This window comes from Narcine bancroftii, chromosome 1 (genome assembly GCF_036971445.1).
Source record: "Narcine bancroftii isolate sNarBan1 chromosome 1, sNarBan1.hap1, whole genome shotgun sequence".
Taxonomy (NCBI): domain Eukaryota; kingdom Metazoa; phylum Chordata; class Chondrichthyes; order Torpediniformes; family Narcinidae; genus Narcine; species Narcine bancroftii.
Genome location: NC_091469.1, coordinates 61979972 through 61994303, shown reverse-complemented (window position 1 = coordinate 61994303; position 14332 = coordinate 61979972).

The following is a 14332-nucleotide window of genomic DNA, read 5'->3' as shown; positions in this document are numbered from 1 at the left end:
GTAAATTTAAATTATTGGAAGTCACTACCTCAGAGGATCTTTCCTCAACACTAATGGTGTTGTGAAGAAAGCATGTCAAAGCCTCTACTTCCTCAGGAGTTTGTGGAGGTTTGGTATGACATCGGAAACCCTGGAAAATGTCTACAGATGTGTGGTGGAAAGTGCGCTGACTGGCTGCATCATAGTCTGACATGGGGACCCCAATACGCCTGAATGTAAAGCACTGCAAAAGGTAGTGGATACAGCCCAGGACATCACAGGCAACATACTCCCCACCATCGAGAACATCTACAGTGAACGCTGCTGTCAGAGAGCAGCAGCAATCATAAAATATCCACACCACCCAGCACATGCTCTTCTCTCACTGCTGCCATTAGGAAAGAGGTATAGGTGCCACAAGACTTGCACCACCAGGTTCAGGAACAGCTGCTACCCCTCCACCATTAGACTCCTCAACGACAAACTAAATCAGGGACATTTAAGGACTCTTAGTTTTGCACATTATTGATTGTGTTTTCTCTCTGTATTGCGCAATCAGTTTGTTTACATTTTTCAATTTGTTTACAGTTTTTTTGTACTATCAATGAATGGTAATTATGCCTCACCCACAGGAAAACGAATCTCAGGGTTGTATGTATTGTAATGTATATACTCCGACAATAAATCTGATATCTAACTTTTCATTCCTATAGTGAGCTTTGTGAGCCAAAGCCTCTAACTCTCCACTCTTACACTAGGCCACTCACTCACAGGCTGCTCCAAAAATGGTCGCTCCACTTGTGCTTGCCTCACGTTTATTTCTTCCTGCTAATGAATCACATCTTGATTGCTAAAGTATGAGCCCATGAATGCTCCTTTTTAATCTCTTCTCCACGACCTATTTCCTAGCGAAGTGATTGATACACTTGCACCTACACAACCTCCCTTCCTAACATTTGCAGCCCCAAACAGTCCTACCAGGTGAAGTAACACTTCACTTGTGAATCTACATGGGTCATCCACTGCAATCGCTCATCCCATTGTGGCCTTCTCTACATTGGAGTGACTGGACACAGACTAAAGATAATTTTGTTAAGCACCTTCACTATCTGCTGCAATAATAGGGACCTTGTGGTGACCAATCATTTTAATTCCACACACCATCCCCACTCCGTGACCTCATGCCCTGCCATACCGAGGCTACACACATATTGGTGGATCAACATTGGGTGCACAGTTAGTGTGATGCTATTACAGGAGCAATAAATGGGTTTCAAATCCAGCGGGGTCTGTAAGGAGTTTGCATGTTTTCTTTGTGTCTGTGTGAGTTTCCTATGGACACTCCAGTTTCCTCCCACCATTCAAAATGTACCTCAGATGTAATTCGATTGGCTGTAATTGGGCAGCATGGGCTCATGGGCTGAAAGGGCCTGTTACCATGCTGTACGTCTAAAAAAATTTTTTAAATTAAATAAAAAAAAACAATATTCCATCTGGGCACTCTCCAGCCAGACATTAACATTGATTTCTCCAGTTTCCGTTAAACCTCTCCCCCAAGTCTATCTCTCTTTCCATAACTCCCTTTCTCCTTTACTCCTGCACCCAATCCCCTTTCCTTTCCATTCACAGAGCTACCCCTTCCCCCATCACCTCAGCATTTTTCTCTATATCCACCAATGACCTCCTAACTGTTAATCTGTACTCCACCCCCTTTCCCTTCCTCCCTCCTCTCCTCCTCCTTCCAACATTTTATTCAAGCACCTGCCTGCTTTTTGCTCCTATATTGGTGAAGAGCTCAGGCCTAAAATATTGGTAACCCTTTACTTCATAAAGATGCCATATTACCTGCTGAGTTTTTCCAGCACTTTCGTGCATCATGCTTTCTCATTGAATGATCTATCCATTCTTGACATCAGTCTCATAAACCTTTTCTGAACTGATTCGAATACATTAGCATCATTTCTTAAAATGGTGTACCTGCTACATTTTTCCATGGAGAAAACCACCGATTTTTGTCCACCCCCTGTCTCCTACATACCGACCAATCTTACATCTAGTAAAAGAAAAACACAATGCTGGAGCAAGTCAGCAGGTCAAACAGTGTCTTCTATGTAGCAAAGATAAAAAGACAACCAATGTTTCGGTCTTGAGCCTTTCTTCAAGGTATGGAAAAATGTTGGCAGGCACCCGAATGTAAAGGTAAGGGGGAGGTGGAGCATGGTTGCAAAGGCAGGAGGTAGTAGGTGGAGAAGAGAAGGAGAGCACAGCAGTAAGCAGAGGAAGGAGGGATGGCTAGGTGAATAGCGAGGGAAGGGGATAGAGAGGTGAGGGAAAGAAGACAAGGGGGAAGGAAAAGAGGTGTAGGAAGGGAAAGCAGGTTAGCAGAAACCGGAAAAGTCAATGTGTGATCATATGGGATACTTCACCAATGTATATATTTACATATAGTAGTAGTGATTGGCTGAGAGCCATAGCCACGCCTACTGCCAGGTCATAAAGGGCTGCTCCTAACCAGACCCAGGTCAGTCTGGACTGCTTGACCTCGATGTACTACGCTCCAGTCTTTTGTTAATAAAAGCCTTGGTTTGAGTCAACAAGTCTTTGAGTTATTTGACAAGCTACACAATTTTAATGCCACCTGGCTAGTGTGTCCCTAGATGGATAATCAGGTGTTGTTCCTCTAATTTATGGGTGGTCTTGGCGGGATATTACAACACCATGGACAGACATGTGAGTATGGCAGTGGGACGCAAAAATTAAATGGTTGACTGTCACAGAGTGAAGGAGCTCAGCTAAATTATTTCCCAGTGTGCACCCAGCCCAATCTTATGGCCATCTATGTTAACCTCCACACCATGGTTTTATATACCTAATCTAATTAAGTCTCATATATTCACTCATTCCCATTACTCCACAGCACATGATACTTATTCAAAGAAAAGGATATACTTTGCAATGCTATATAAGATGTCCTGGCATTAATTTCTTTATTACTGTTTTGGCAATGACACCGAATTAGTTATGTTTGTTTAGTACATCATTAATGTGTGGATTTTGCCCACTTAAAACTAGTAATCTTTAAGACATGAACTTCCCTTTCCACGCACAGTTACTAACAGGTACCAGCATCTAACAGGATATTAACAGCAAGAATAGTTTACTTTCACAAATCGCCATCAATCATTGTTTTACTTTAATTATGGATAGCATTTGACTGTTCATCGAGGCACTTTAAATCACCATCACCAATTCTGAGGTTTCCTATTAAGCAACACATGCACAGAAATCTCATAGTTATTTACATCTTTATAATCTGCTATAATGCCAGCAAAATCCAGACCATTAAGAGAGGCAAGTTTTTTTTTGGTGATTATAATCAAAATTGATCTGTAGTGCAGCTTTAAATTTTGAAACTGTAAATATCAACTGTTTTTGAGATTCTTTGGCAGCTAGTATTAACAGCTTTATATTGAAAATTAATATGATTGTCTCAGCACAAAGATAGACCCAGCACAAGCAAATAGTATGTTTATTTTGGCAATCGCAGATCAGCTGACAAAGAGAACCAGAATTTCAGACTAAATTTAATCTTTGCTGCCTATTCTAAATAGGTGAATGAATCCAACCACAACATTGCAATTACTAATCTATCAGCATTTAGGAACACCTTGCCAATTTACATTTCATGTCTATGCTTTCAATAAATAGCTGTGCCTAACCAGAAATGACTGACTGACTGAGAATCTGATTTAAAATAACCAATTGATCCAAAATAACCTGTAAGAAAATAAATGATTTTTGCTTGACTATTAAAGGAACTTTTATCCAGCTACTGGATACTTAAGTATCATGGTTCCAAAATCCTTTTCATTCCTTTGTGTCAACATGAGTGCCTCGTTAGACACCCACTCAGGCTTGCTTTCCCCTTTCTTCCATTATTTAGACCAATGAATAGAGTTTATATTTAGCTCAATTTTTAATCTCCTTTCTGGACTGCATGAGTTGTCTGTTTCATTACTTTGCATCTGCCAATTTGTGTAACTTAAGCTGATTTATATTTTGAGTCCTTCCAGGAAGAGGTTGATTTCCATTGGAAATTCCGCAGTCCAACAGAAATTCTGATCTCAGTCAATGGGAGCATGGGAAAGTTTACACATTACCATTTTAAGTCCATACTTTCGGGTATTTTTTCATGATGATGCCTCAGAAAAAATATATATATTTTTAATTAGGCATAGAGCATGGTAACAGTTCATTTCAGCCGACAAGTCCATGCTGCCCAATTTATCCCAATTAACCTACACCCCAAGTACATTTTTGAATTGTGGGAGGATACCAGAGCCTTTGGGGAAACCCATGCAGACACAGGGAGAACGTACAAATTCCTTATGGACAGCACGGGATTCAAACTCCAGTCCAATCTCTGGCGCTGTAAAGGCATTGCGCTAACCACTATGCCAACTGTGGTGCCCTAATTTTTGGATTCGGAAGTGTCTTCAGAACACTGGTTCAATTTATATGAGATTGAAGGCTCAATACCAGATGGACTCTGGACTAAATAGGATCATTTTTGTGTTCAGGTTTCAATGAATTGCAGGGACAAATCAGTTTCATGGAGTCTGAACTGATAAATCCCAACTATCAGGTGGGAAATATCCAATGTAGTTTTAAAAAGGACAAACGGAGAAACACTTTCTGTGGAATTTTGCTCTTGAGGGTCATCATCACCTCTGAGAGTTTAAATACTGAAGTAAATTTTTAATAAAGGCTGGCAGGACACAATTTGATAAACTGGTGTTCACTTTTATGATATGCACTAAATGACACCAGCTTCATCTTTAAAAATTGGTTTTAAGCCAGTAGAGTCAAAGCCACTCAGAATAGGAAAATACGTTATGAGTGCGTGTTACGGAAAATTCATTGGAAATGGAAATTTTACAAATTCACACCATTGGCATGGTTTGCAAACAGAATGCACTTGAAAATCCCCTCCTACCAGTAAACATGAAGATGTTTTCATTTGTTCAATTGTCAGCAAATTTGAAAATATATTCTGATACATTGTGGAAAGAAAATAAAATTAGACAGGGATGAAGGAAAGAAAATAATGATTAAAACTAAAGTGAAATGTTTACATCAAATTGTAATTGTATATGCTTTTACTTCCATACCTTTAATAATATTACTGCAGATCTTCAGATGGTTAAATAATTGGCTACTGTGAATGAAATTAGTTCCAGCAGGACAATGCTTAAGTTGAAAATAATTAGCTACCTCAGCAAAATTGCCATTTGAAAAACCTCACAAAGATTAGCGTATACAGAGTCGTTGTCATACCCACACTCCTGTTCGGCTCCAAATCATGGGTCCTCTACCAGCATCACCTACGGCTCCTAGAACGCTTCCACCAGCATTGTCTCCGCTCCATCCTCAACATTCATTGGAGCAACTTCATCCCTAACATCGAAGTACTCGAGATGGCAGAGGCTGACAGCATCGAATCCACACTGCTGAAGATCCAACTGCGCTGCGTAGGTCACGTCTCCAGAATGGAGGACCATCGCCTTCCCAAGATCGTGTTATATGGCGAGCTCTCCACCGGCCACCGTGACAGAGATGCACCAAAGAAGAGGTACAAGGACTGCCTAAAGAAATCTCTTGGTGCCTGCCACATTGACCACCGCCAGTAAGCTGATCTCGCCTCAAACCATGCATCTTGGCGCCTCACAGTTCGGCAGGCAGCAACCTCCTTTGAAGAAGACCGCAGAGCCCACCTCACTGACAAAAGACAAAGGAGGAAATACCCAACGCCCAACCCCAACCAACCAATTTTCCCTTGCAACCGCTGCAACCGTGTCTGCCTGTCCCACATTGGACTTGTCAGCCACAAACGAGCCTGCAGCTGACGTGGACATTACCCCTCCATAAATCTTCGTTCGCGAAGCCAAGCCAAAGAGAGAAGAGAGATAAGCAATCTAAAGATAAGTAGTTTATTTCAAACTTTGCTAGCACTTTAAAATACAAACTAGTTCTCTGATCATATTTAATCAAAAATTGACTTTGTTTTATTGCTCAATCAAAGGTGGCTGAAAAGTTGTGTTTCCACTTAGATGGTCCCTAATCTTTGGAATTTCCATTCTATTGCAAATTTTTACCTCCTTTATATAGTTTCCTCTACCGTGTCAAGACATATAAAAGTGCTTTCCAGCCTCTGAGATTCATTGTGACATGCGGTCATTGTTATAAAGTTTTAAAATATTCTGTCAATTTTTGCTCAGAAAGTTCTTATAAGAAGTCATTATACAGATGCCATTTCTTGCTCTTGTTGGTTAGTGAATGCACTGCTATGAAGCAGGGGATTACATTTGCAAGGAGAAACAATTAACTAATATTCGCAGCCTGCTGTGAGCTAGATTGATGGTGTTTAAGACCAGTAATTGAGATCTCTATAGGAAAATCAGGTACGACCTACAGAAAGCTACTTTAACAACAAAGAAGCAATTCTGGGTGAAGTTAGAAATAGAAAATAATCAGATCCACACCATCTATGACAGGGTTTGGAGGGCAGTTGTTCGAATCTAGGGGTTAAAACATTATGAAAGAAATGATTAATTAATAATTTTATATTTACTGCATGGTTCAGGGAAAAAGAGGAATGTGATTAAGTGGCAATCACAGCATGGAGCAAAGTTGGCTGAGCAAAATGATCTGCTCCCAAATACAGGGAGAGGAAATGCATAAAACGATTTAGGAGGAATGCTCAAACTGAAGGAGGTGGTGAGTAGCACAGGAGACACAGGCCAGACCAGAACAAAGAATGGCCTGCAAGAAACAATGGGAATGGAAAACCAGTCTAGGAGGAAGATTAAGGCATGAGGAGGTGTTAAAGAGAACAGCAGAAATTGGCCACACAGGAACAGAATGGTGATTAGAAATATCTGGGGATGAATTAATTTCTGATCAAAACAACAGGATAGTCTGGCCTGGAGGATTAAGATGGGAGCGCTACACCCCAGATATCTGCAAAACAGGAGATGACTTGTGATAACCCTTATGCAAAAAGATCTAGCAAAGGAAGACAACTTATGTTCTGTATGATAAAGTTGATCTATATAAACTGAGCCAACTGGACAATAGGGGTCAGTCTTGGGGAATAGCTCACTGTGCAGGTGACCTATGAACTAACAACTGATCCAGAGCTCTGTTAAGCTTTATTCTTGTGCTGTGTAATAAATTGACTGTTGAACCGAATACCTTCTCCTATCACTTCATTCAAAGAACACGCTGGACTCAGACCACACATAGACTAAATTAAGAGTAAGGTAAAGCCAGAGTCCGACAATTTGGTGACCCCGACGTGATGAAGATGGAGAAGTGACGGAAGAAAAAGATATGTGGTGTGGTGATAACAACAAGTGGCCATTCAACAAAAGGAGGTAAGCAGACGCCTGTTTAAACGAAGTTCTGCTATTGGCAACGATAAAATTGTGTGTTGTCACTACTCTGCAAAAGTCCTAGTTAAAGCCAAAGAATAAAGCTTCAGGGGTTAGAGGCCCCTGTAAGAAGCGGGGGTTAGAGTTCCCTGCAAGAAACTGGGGTTAGAGTCCCCCGTAAGGAACTGGGGTTAGAGTCCCCTGTAAGAAGCGGGGGTTAGAGTCCCCTGCAAGAAAAGGGGGTTAGAGTCCCCCTAGTAGAACGGGGTTAGAGTCCCCTGTAGAAAAAGGGGGTTAGAGTCCCTCTAGTAGAACGGGGTTAGAGTCCCCTCGTAGCGATCTCGAGATATAGGTTTAGACACTTGGCCAAATAGAATAAGGTGTATTGTGTTATAGTTATTTGTTTCTATAGTGTATAATAAGTATTTGGTTAAGAATAGTGTATCATAATAGTGTACAATAAGTATTTGTTTAAGGATCGTGTACCATAGTAGTGTATAATAAGTATCTGTTTAAGAATCGTGTAGTGTATCATAATAGTTTATAATAAATATTTGTTTAAGGATTGTGTACAGTGTGCCGCTGGTGTTTATAATAACGTGGGAAGGGTCGAAGTAGATTGCAGGGTGTCAAAATCCTACCAGGGGGGAGACCCAGTGAAGTACGAAGTCTAAAGGGTTAAAGATCGGAACGGAGATGGAAGGAGTAAATAGAGATGTAGGGCAAGAGCTCGGGGAAGACAGAGGGGTTCCCCCATCTGTAAACCGACAATGGGAAAAAACAAGGAATCAATTACTGGGAGGATTACCGAAGGGAGAGGAGGTACAGGCTATGGCACGGTACGAACAGATATGGAAAGAGCTGCAGAGTCAGGGGAACGTACCGCGAGGGTTTGAAAAAATCCGGCTGGTAATGTACTTAGGAGAAGCCGAGAGGGAAGCGGCAAAGGAGGTACGGGAACATGAGGCAAAGGGACAAGGATCTATATGGAATAGAAGAAGGCTTAAACAGCAGAAAGAAGTGAAGGAACAGAGAAGGGCAGATTTACACAATATGACATTGGCTTGCATGGCTGTGGAAGCGAACCTTCAACATGATATTAAAAAGGGATCCCCTATCACAAGGGAGAAAATGGGGGGAGGTTAAGCTGTCAGCCCCACTATATCCAAAGTTACCAGAGACATTGCCACCACCTTATCCTATTCCCCAGATGCCAACGATGCAGATAAGTGAGGGAATAGTGAATGTCACTGAGTTAACAGGTCCAGAACTACATGAGGTGAAGGAGAGACTTAAGAGAGTTGCGCAGGAGAGAGTGGAGGAAATAAAGGAATGGGTGCACGAAATACAGAACGATATATGTGCAGTAAGGGAAAATAGTAGGTGCTTGGGAAAAACAGATGAGAGAGAGCTGGGACGAGAAGAGGAGAATAGAAAGGGAAATGACCCAGCGAGTGTCAGATGGGAGAGGGAGAGAGAGCAGAACGAGGAAAATGAAATAGCTAGTGTGAGTGTTGAGAGTGAAGAGGAGGAACAGCCAGTCACGATCAGGGGAGGCATGATCACACACAGAAGACAGGGTCAGGAGAACCCTCGCTCCCCTTTGGGATATGCGTTGTGGGACAGGGAGGAAGTACGGCTTCCAGAAAGGTATAGACAGATGCCGCTAATTTATAAGGGTCCGCAAATTGGAGAAAGGTATCAACCCTTCTCATTCACCGACATGAATTGTATTTTGGACAAAATGCCACCTCCGACTGAGGGAGGTGGAGCATGGATGGGAAAGTTCTGCCAATATACGATGGGACATAAGATAGCCATAGGGGATTGGAGAGCATTATTGGGGAAACAGCTTGGGCTGTGGGAGATACAGCAGGTAGAAATGATCGCAGGAATCACTAGGTGCCTCGATGCCGAGCCATTTGCCAAACATGCTACGGCAGTAGGAGTGGCAATGCAGGATAAGTTTCCCGTTCCCCCCGGTGTCATGCAGTCCCTGACCTTTTCCATAAAGGAGGATGAGGAGATCTCGACTTTTTTGAGTCAGTGTAGGGAGAGTTGGACTGATAAAGCAGGAATACACCCAGCCACAGATCTCTTGCAGTAACGAGCGGACTGCCAGCTGTAGTTAGGGAGGCATTAGAGAATAACCCTGATATTCCTGGCTGCTCGAATGAGCAATGGGAAAAACATTTGACCCATCACATGAAACGTTACAGGGCTAAGCAAAAGGAGGACAAACAAACTACGGAGTCGGCACAAGTGCAACTCCTTAAACTTCAATTGGACGAGGCTAGGAAAAAGGCAAACGAGGCAAAAAAGATTTCCTCAAAGGGTGCGAACCAGATGATTCAGCAGCCACCGCAGCCACCACAAGGGAATAATACGAGTTGGCACCCGGCCCCAAATTGGGCACCGGGTCCCACCTATGTGGGCAGAACGGGAGGTCCAATGGGGGGATTCCGAGTAAGAGGGAGAGGTCGGGGTGCTCCACGAATGCAGCCAGCCGTATGTTTTGTATGCGGTCAGCCAGGACACTGGAAGAGAGACTGCCCTCTAGTTTGGGGTCCTCAGGACACCGGGGGAAGGGGATATGGACCACCACAAAATGAGCATTGGATCCAGCCCCAGAGATCGTCAGTGCCACCCCCGGTACATCAGGCACCCCATGCGGCTCTAGCTCCGAAGAGACAATTCCCTTTGCTGACAGAGGAGGAGCAATATTGCCCACAGTGACGGAGCCCGAGTACCCACGAGCAGGCTAGGTTGGCAGACCGTTTCCTGCAGATTAAAGTAATGGACATGGAAGTATCCTTTTTAGTGGATACGGGAGCCAGATTTTCAACACTCACTGGCGCTGAGTTTCAAGCTAAAACATCATCCTCTAGCGTCCAGCTGATAGGGTTCTCGGGTACACCAGAAAATCTGCCGTTTTCTACACCACTAGTCACTTCTGTGGCGGGACAGACTTTTACACGTCAATACATTTTGTCAGCCAGGTGCCCTACTAATCTTTTGGGCAGAGACCTGCTGGTCAGGTGCGGAGCATCGATCCTTTGTGGACCCAACGGAATAGAGGTCACCTTTCCAAATGGATACTCTATGAACTGTTCATTAACTACACTTCATTCCGGTTCTCAGATGTTGTTGGCAGCAGCTGGAGGATCCGCGTCTGAGGGACAATGGGCTGACATTTACTGGGGGCTGTTGGAACCGGTGGACCCACAAAAGGGAGGGCTTCTAAAGCTTTATAATCAATGGAAGTCGTGGATCCAGGCGTTACACCCGTATATCCCTCCCTCGGACCCCCCCCCCCCCATATGACCCTCTTTTACGATAGGGATGGGGAAGAAATGTTTCAGCATGCCTTTTATGAATAGGTAGAGGGCATGCAATGGGAGATTAATTCGGGCTATATAGTGGTAGGAAAGGAGGGAGTGGCCACTACGGTAGCACTGACATCTGAACAGCTGGAATGGTATGTGATGGCAGGTGAGGCCATTCCTCATGTCACCCTTGCAATTGGAACTACTCACCAGGCAAAAGATTTGGGACCGATGTGTCGGACTTGATGTCCCTAAGTGACTGGTCCGATACCCAAATACCGACAGTGCAGTTCTCCTCATCTGGTCAGGCATACAGGATTTTGTCCCCGACATATGATCGAGCCCTCCTTGAGCATAGACAGATTGAACGCTTTCATGGTAGAGAGAAGATGGATCACCCCCACTTGGCCCCTATGCTAGATTCTCTCCCTGAGAACCTGTGGTCAGTGGGATCAGCAGATGTGGGTTTTTGTCAGCAGGTTGATCCCATAACCTTCGAACTGTCAGATTACACCCCAATTTGGCAGATGCAGTATCCCCACAAACCTGAAGCTGAGGAAGGTTTGGCAGATACCATTGATGGCCTTATGTATTCAGGGGTGTTGGAACATTCGTGTTCTAGTTGGAATACACCCATCTTACCTGTTCCGAAACAGGACACGAGCAAATATCGAATGGCCCATAACTTGAGGCGCATCAATGGTATTGTGCGAACACCCACAGTTTCAGTACCAAACCCATATACTGCCATGACTGCTTTAACCCCTAACCACAAGTGGTTCTCTTGCATAGATTTACCGAATGCTTTCTTTTGCTTGCCGCTGGCAGAACCATTAAGAGATGTGTTTTCGTTCACGTATAAAGGTAGAAAGTTACGGTATACTAGGCTTCCGCAGGGCTTTATCTTATCTCCAGGGATTTTCAATCAGGTGTTGAAAGAACAGCTGGGGGGGCTAGCACTGCCAGGTGGGGTAGTTCTGATCCAGTATGTAGATGACATCCTATTAGCAGCACCTGATCATACTTCCTGTTTGGAGGCCACCTGTCTCCTGCTAGTGCAGCTGTTCAAGGCAGGCTTTAAAGTCTCTTGCTCAAAGCTGCAATGCTGCAGACAGGTGGTCACCTTTTTAGGTAGAATGGTCTCAGCGAAAGGCACAGGGATTTCCCCTGCACATCGAACAGCGATACTACATCATCCAAAACCAAAGACAGTTAAGGAAATGCTTTCGTTTTTGGGTTTGTCAGGTTATAGTAGGCAGTTTATCCCATCATATGGTGAGTTGACACATCCACTGCGAACTTTGGTGAATGAGCAGGGAATGAGGAATCTGGGAGCTACATTTGATTGGACTGCACAGGCTGAGATGAGTTTTATTCTATTGAAGCAAGCTCTTACAACAGTTATAGATTTGGCGATTCCAAATTATAAACTACCTTTCTTTTTGGATGTTTCTGAAAAAGCACACACAATTGATGGTGTTCTTTTTCAGAAAAAAGGGGGTGGAAGATGTGTGCTCATGTATGTGAGTATCACATTAGACCCGACGGAAGACAGACACCCACCATGTATGAGACATGCAGCGGGAGTAGCAAAGATTCTACAAAAGGTGGCACACATAGTAATGGGACATGGCCTGACGGTATTAACAACACATAGTATTGTAGCATTTGTGAGCTCGACAGCATTTTTTTTTAACTTTATTTAAAATTTTATGACATGAATAAAATAAAAATTACATTTAAAGAAATAATAAAAAATAAGATAATAAAAATTAGAATTCTTTCTTTGGCTTGGCTTCGCGGACGAAGATTTATGGAGGGGGTAAAAAGTCCACGTCAGCTGCAGGCTCGTTTGTGGTTGACAAGTCCGATGCGGGACAGGCAGACACGATTGCAGCGGTTGCAAGGGAAAATTGGTTGGTTGGGGTTGGGTGTTGGGTTTTTCCTCCTTTGCCTTTTGTCAGTGAGGTGGGCTCTGCGGTCTTCTTCAAAGGAGGTTGCTGCCCGCCAAACTGTGAGGCGCCAAGATGCACGGTTTGAGGCGTTATCAGCCCACTGGCGGTGGTCAATGGGGCAGGCACCAAGAGATTTCTTTAGGCAGTCCTTGTACCTTTTCTTTGGTGCACCTCTGTCACGGTGGCCAGTGGAGAGCTCGCCATATAACACGATCTTGGGAAGGCGATGGTCCTCCATTCTGGAGACGTGACCCATCCAGCGCAGCTGGATCTTCAGCAGCGTGGACTCGATGCTGTCGACCTCTGCCATCTCGAGTACTTCGACGTTAGGGGTGTAAGCGCTCCAATGGATGTTGAGGATGGAGCAGAGACAACGCTGGTGGAAGCGTTCTAGGAGCCGTAGGTGGTGCCGGTAGAGGACCCATGATTCGGAGCCGAACAGGAGTGTGGGTATGACAACGGCTCTGTATACGCTTATCTTTGTGAGGTTTTTCAGTTGGTTGTTTTTCCAGACTCTTTTGTGTAGTCTTCCAAAGGCGCTATTTGCCTTGGCGAGTCTGTTGTCTATCTCATTGTCGATCCTTGCATCTGATGAAATGGTGCAGCCGAGATAGGTAAACTGGTTGACCGTTTTGAGTTTTGTGTGCCCGATGGAGATGTGGGGGGGCTGGTAGTCATGGTGGGGAGCTGGCTGATGGAGGACCTCAGTTTTCTTTTTTTTTTTTTTTTAATTAACTTTTTTTATTTTTCACACCATAAATCACATTAGCCATGATATACACTATTTATTTTCACACATATACAGTGACTTTTTCTCCCCCCCCCCCTTTCCTCCCAAACCACCCCCCCACCCCCCCCCTCTCATCCATTTTAGGTATACAATCTAGGTTGCATTAAGCCAGTCAGACAATGTTGTCATTCAACAAAATTACACCAGAAATTCTACTGAGTCCATTCTTTTCTTTCCTTCTCCTTCCATCAACTTAGGTAATGTTTGTCCCCGGTAGGGTTTTCAGGCTGACTTCCAGGCCAAACATTTTGGCAGTTTCCGCAAAGCAGGACGTCAAGCGCTGAAGAGCTGGCTCTGAATTAGAATACTACATCATTAAACTACACAAATTAACCCCTCCAATAATTATAACACAACATTAATCATCTAATTTAAAATTAATCCAACCCTCCCCCCCAAAATAAAGAGTGAAGAATTAATTAACAATATTGTAAATAAAATAGAAAAAACCCCACTTACAAAAAAAGGATAAAACTTAACAACAAAAAAAAATTACTAACAAAAAAATATCAATACTAAAATAATACCCTTAAACATATATTTAAATCAAACATAATACATGTATTTAACAAATGAAATCCACTTTAAAACTAAGTTCAAATATTAAAATCATATATCAACCACATATCTGTTATTCAAAAAAATCATAATTAATAATACATAAATACAGAATTTCCATTAATACCAAGTTTCCTTTATAATTCATCGAGAGAACAAAAACATCCCTTAGAAAAACAATCAGATAAACTTTTTATTCCCTTCCCCTCCCCTTATATAAAAAAAGAAAAAAAAGAAAAAAGTTCAAACTCTTATAAAATTCTCCATATTCTTCATTTATAACATCTTCAA